Raw genomic sequence first — 6239 nt, forward strand, 5'->3', positions numbered from 1 at the left:
TGTAGAGACAGCAAACACATTTAAAAGACAGTTTGACAAGGTGGCTGCAGACAGAACATACTGTAGTTGAGAGCCTTTGTAAAACTAGCTGCTCTGATCATTTTTTACTGTGTATGCAAGGCCATATGGATATGGGGAATAAAATCATATACCCAAAGCTGTCTGATGCTATACCATGATGTTGTTTTGGGACTGCTATTGGGTGGTGGCGTGGGTGGGTGGGTGGGGGGGATTCTGCTCTCATGCTGACATCAGGCCTGTCACAAACTCAGTGGATGGCCTAGCTGTGCTTCTGTATTCCCATCACGTGAGGTCCAGTTGTATCTGTTGAATATGGAGAGTGTCTGTTTTGACACGAGTGATAGAAGCACTGACAGAGGCAGCTTAGCGAGGTGCCTCTCATCCTGACAAGGCTTGGATGCTCTGGGCAGAGGGGCAGGGGCTCTGCCGACTCCCTGTCTCATCTGGAAGAGACCCATCTCTCCCTTCCACCCTGCCTGGGTCAAACACACCCATCCATCACAGCCCCTCCCTTGTTTTCTCCCAGGGCATCGAGCAATATTCTGCAGCCATTTTTCTCCCCCACTCGTGGCCGTCAGTCAGGGACGGCTTTGCAGTAATATAACTGACACTGGTTGGCGTTCAGGGAGTAATGAATAGCCTAGCTGGGTCTATCAGGAAGAGCAACAGACACCCTTACATACTTCTCTCTTTCTCTCTCTTTATTTCTATCTCTCTCTCACTTTGTCCTGCTAGTTTTGTCTCAACAATCACCACATTTCAAACTAACATGGAGATACATGCAAAGGTGTTTTGTACATTTGACTTTGCAAAATGTAAATGTTGCACAAATGTTGTGGTAAATAAAAACCACAGTCAATGATAATCATGAACTGCTAATATAAATGCAATTATTTGTTTAAAAATAATTAATTTGAAAGAATATATCTGTTTCGCCTAAAATTTCATGTCAGTCTACAAAGATGCATACACTGGGTCTATGCAGAGTCACTCTGCTGCACTGCTGAGTGATATGTATTTTTTCATGGCTGAGAAGTGATATATATAGCTGTGGAGCCAGTTCCAAAACTGTAAATGTGTTATGGTGACAAACTTTTCCTGTAAAAAAAAAAAAGTCTTGTAGAATGGTAACACAATCTGAATGCAAATTTGTCAATATTGTTTACACAGGCTTTAGGTGTTAAAATGGTATATGGGGTGTAAAAAAACAGGGACTAAACAGCTCGCTTTGTAGGAGAGTCTGGCAAAGCGAGACTATTCTTACTATGGCCGGCCAAAAAAGCTAGCTGTTAGCCTCAGCCATCCCTTGTGATTAATCAGTGTAGTTGTAAAAACACTGAAGTGAGTGGTACAATAAAGTAGTCGTCCTCTCCATTCCCCTTTTCCTCCTCCATTCGCTCCTCCACTCCACTGCACTCAACCTCCTACCCAATCAGTGAAAGGTGACTTTGTGGATGGCGGGGTGGAGTGGTTATGTCACTGACCCCCTACAGCGTGATTGAAGCCTCTCAATGGGGCCCCTTTAGAGGCCAAGAAAGATAGAGTCGTAGATTACTCCTTCATCCCAACATTGGTATTTACATTTGTTTGAATGAATCTTTCAGATAAGAAGGTTACCTTTACTCAGCATGTATGCTGGTCCACCTCTTATTTTGTTCCTTGGGTAGTGCATTTGTTTTCTTCCTGACATTTTACCTCTGCAGACTGGCTGAACCATTAATAGCTTTGACATTTTAATGTAGTAATGAGGGAATTGAACCTCTCAGATTGTTCTTTTCACTACAGAGCCTGAGAGAGTGGGGTTTTTCTAATAAATAACCAAAGTTTATACTCCTAAAAGATGACAAAATATTTAATTATGTTCTGAGCTGCTGTTAATAGTATTGGTGCTTTACATAACAGGTTAATAGTTAAAATAAAAATAAAGTCTGTGTGTCATAAAGTCAAGAGACGGTACTCTGTCAGAGGTTGTATATCATTAATCAAACATAGCTGTAAATGAGAGATACATTCTCTTTTTATTTTATGAGAATTCAAAAATAAATCTGGTTTTATTTTATGAATTTGCCAACTTGTGGTTGTTCCATTATTGTTTTAGGGCAATACCTGACCCTCTCTCATCACTGCTGCTAAGGTTCTCTTGAGAAAGGGCCATTTTGGCCAAAGGAGGCTCTATTTTCCCGAGATATTGGTAAGAGCTACACATTAATCTAACCTGTAACATACTCAGCTGTAATTGCACTGCGCGTAATATTTTGCTGAACATTTTTGTAGTAGCAGATAAACAAGACACAGATTCTTAAACAGCCATGGTAGCAGCTCTGTGAGGCTTTACTAACACAGTGGTGCTTTGAGCTAAATGTTGAAGTCAGCATGCTAACATGCTTACAATGACAATGCTAACATGCTAATATGGTATAATGTTTACCTTGTTCACCATCTTAGTTTAGAGTTTAGAGTGTTAGCATGCTTATGTTAATTAGCACTAAACACAAAGTAGAGACTGATGGGAATATAATTAGTTTTGAAGGTTACCTATCTCTAACAGATTTGACTACAGAGGTAGTAAACATTTGTGTAGGGGGATATACAGTACTTCACCTTGATTTTGTGTTTGTGTGTATACATGTGCAGCAGTGGAGGCCCCATCCTGATGCTCGTCTATTATTGATGATGTCAGAGTCACAGCTTGGCCTCTGATCTGATGAATCCAAACTGCATAGTTGACCTTTGATCTCAGCGATGATCTGTCTCTCAGGTTGTTGTTTGACTTTTTGAGGCAGAAGCCACCCGGTCCACCACCAAGTCAGAGACAATAGAACAATGTCAGTAGTCTTTCAACAGTTGTTTCTTATTAGCATTTATTAGTCATAATGTTGATGGCAAACCATGCTGGGTCTCTTTCGGGGTTTTTTTGTAGAGTAAATGTATGCCCTTGTTTCAATCTGCCACTTTGAGTAAAATAATTGAATTGAGCGATCAAGTGATTAGGAAGAAAGAGTAGTAAGTGTAGCAGTTTTCTCTTCCATGCCCATTGGCTGTCAGTGTGTTGTATATAAATAGTTTGGTGGCTCAGCAGGAGAACAGCACTTCATCAAGGACCACGGGCACAACATGCATCCGTCTGCACTTACACTAGCGCTCAGCCTTGATTACACCTCCTCTGCACTCCGTTCCCTCTTTTGCCCTGCTCTTCTATGTGCTTACTGCACATTCTGCACATCCTATACAGATGTTGTCGATTCACTGATTTGTTTCCTCCAACAGTGGAGTTGAAACAAGGCCACCTTTCTCCAAGATAACACATAACAAAATCTTGTCAGACAAATAACCCCCGGCCCAAGAAATTTGCTGATTATCTGTATCTGGAATTTTATGCTGTTTAATGGCTTTTATTTTGTCAGTGGTGACGATTATGCTTCTCTTACAGGATGTGCTGAGTAAAATGTCTAACATATCGCACTTCCAAGTTTGAAGTTGGACAGCATTGCATTCATATGCAACTCTATTGGGAAATCAAAGGCAAACAATAAATAAGCATAAAATGTTATAGAGGTTACAGGTTTGTTGCCTAATAAGCACGCTAAATTGCTATTTCGTTTTACTTCATTCATTCAGTTTTACTTGTGTTCATGCTAGCGGATATCCCAATCAGTAGCCTGTAGGGCTGTAACTAACAGGTAAATATTTTGAATCAATTCAAATGCAACTCAGCCTAATCCTGAACTACATGGTAGAATGGATGTTAATGTACAAGCTAACAGGTGATTTCAGATTTCATGTTGTGGGAGTGTTACTGTAAGGTATTTGCATTTTGCAAAGTTAGCAAAAAGTCATAAAAAGGTTCAGAGTCCAAAATGCTTACTCACATTACTTCTCAGATGGTTTTGAGTCACGATTAAACTTTCAGCACGGCTCAACTAGTTTCCTCCATTTAAGGCTATGATTTTAGGTTGTGCGCAGGAGAACAATGGCCATCAGGGAATGCGATATATATCAGAGTGCATTTTACAGAGACTCCTGCTGGAATACAATGAATGCCCTTTTGTGCTCAATATTCATTCTTGAAGTTCATTTGTGACCATGAGGTTTTCCCGAAAAGCTAGTAATGGGACCTTTGATTTGAGATTATTTTGTCACACATAGCCTACAATGAATTTTGAATAAAATATAATGTACTTTTTCCCATGTTTGAATGGTAAGTCGCATTTCAAAAAAATTGACAACCAGTGACATATCCATCGTGAATATCATATTAGCAGTGTTAGCGGTAAGAGCAACTAACTTGCTTTAAACATAATTGAAGGAACATGCTGATTTAACTAAGAGAACTTTTTTTCTGTAAGTCGACTTACCACAGCCTGTACAGTTGTGGCCGTCTTGTTTCCATTTTTGTGGCCATTTTTCTATCGTGTATGAAGATAGGTAGCTATGTAGGAAGATGGCATGCTCATTCTTAATTCCAGCTACAAAGCTATGATTTGTCAATTGCTTCTCAAACTGGGGTAAATAGCCGTGAGCGAGCACAACACCATACCTATTTAAGTTACTGAACAAATTGGAGATGAGGGCAGTTTTTCAGAGGCCTGGAACCTGCAGCTTTTGAGCACTAATAGAGGTTAGCAATCGACAAGGCCAGCTGATGCAGAATTGCAAACGTTTTTTTAAGACCATCAGTGAGCATGTCATTTTTCATTGTCACTGTGTTGTACATTACTCTATTGTGCAGTCACTATGGAAGCTAATGTATACATTCACTCAGCCTAGTGAGGCAGCCCTGAAATGACAGCCCTGTTTAATGCGTGGCCCTTTTAATAAAACAACCCAACACATACATGCAAATACAAAACACACACGTACGTACACACACACGTACGTACACACACACACACACACACACACACACACACACACACACACACACACACACACACACACACACATGCACGTGCATACCATACAGCAGGCCAGTGTTAATTTCATCAGCAGTGGTGGAGAAACAACACAGTAGCTGATGGCTTAGAGAGTGATGAGGCGTCTAGATTTACCAATGACAGCCATTTGCTAAGTGTGACTGAAATACTGCCTCCTCTCTCGCTCTGTCTTTCTCTTATGCTTCTTTTCTCTCCATCTTTTCCTCTCTCTTCTGCTTCTCGTCATTCATCATCAGTCTGGTGGAGCTGTGGCCTGTAACCATTGGCCTATGTGTGTGTGTATGTGTGTGTATGTGTGTGTGTGTTTGTATAAGAAGAAGACTATTAACCTCAACTGAATGTATTTCATCTGCACTGCCTCAATTTCAATCAGAGCTAATGGAAGTGCTGGCCAACGCTCAGCTCAGCCCTGGTCCTCAAATAACACACACGCATGCATGCACGCACACTCGCACACACACACACACACACACACACACACACACACACACACACACACACACAGATGCATAGCCGTGGTTTTACTATACTGTATGTCTCTAATGTGGCTTCAAGGCTGCACCTTCTTCCTAGACTGGGTAAACCCAGCCCGATCTGCCGGCGATTTGATTTCGCCCTGCAGCTCAGACTGGAAACCTGTACGTTTATCTCATAGACAGTTAAAGAAATGGACCAACAGATCCCGTTGCTCTGGACGGAGACCAGTGAAGTATATTAGAAGCACTTTTCCGTTGAGGGCTGAGCGTTACTACGCAGCCTCCAACTGAGCTTGAAGACATAGATGTGACGTGAGCAACTGTCTGAAAGTTGTAAGTCTTCTGGTAGCTGTGCCAAGAGAAATCTCAATCATTCCAAATCTTGCAAAGACGGAGAGTGTAGGTATATGTAAGGAGATAACATAGGCACAGGCTAATTATTGCTAACTAAAATGCTAGTTACCATTAGTAATTAAACTTAAACAGCTAATGTAAGTCAAAACTGTCTGCGAGGTTCTCCTGTACTATACGGTAATTCCTCTACTATGCGACAGTAAGTCGCGTGGTTATGACACAATCGTTAGCCCATTTTTACAAAAACGTCTGCTACGGAGCCATAACGTGAGGTACAAGGTAATGGAGCCTTTTATACATTGTCATGTTTCTTTAGAAATAAACAATGGACAAATAAAGTCTTTAAACGCTTCAGATGTAAAGTTATTCGCTGTCAAAGTGACGTCAAAATAAATGGCAGTCAGTGGAATGCTAATGGCGGGTGAGTGCTTGTTAGCATCAAAATGGCGCCATA

The sequence above is a fragment of the Sander lucioperca genome, chromosome 8 (assembly GCF_008315115.2).
Source record: "Sander lucioperca isolate FBNREF2018 chromosome 8, SLUC_FBN_1.2, whole genome shotgun sequence".
NCBI classification, from domain to species: domain Eukaryota; kingdom Metazoa; phylum Chordata; class Actinopteri; order Perciformes; family Percidae; genus Sander; species Sander lucioperca.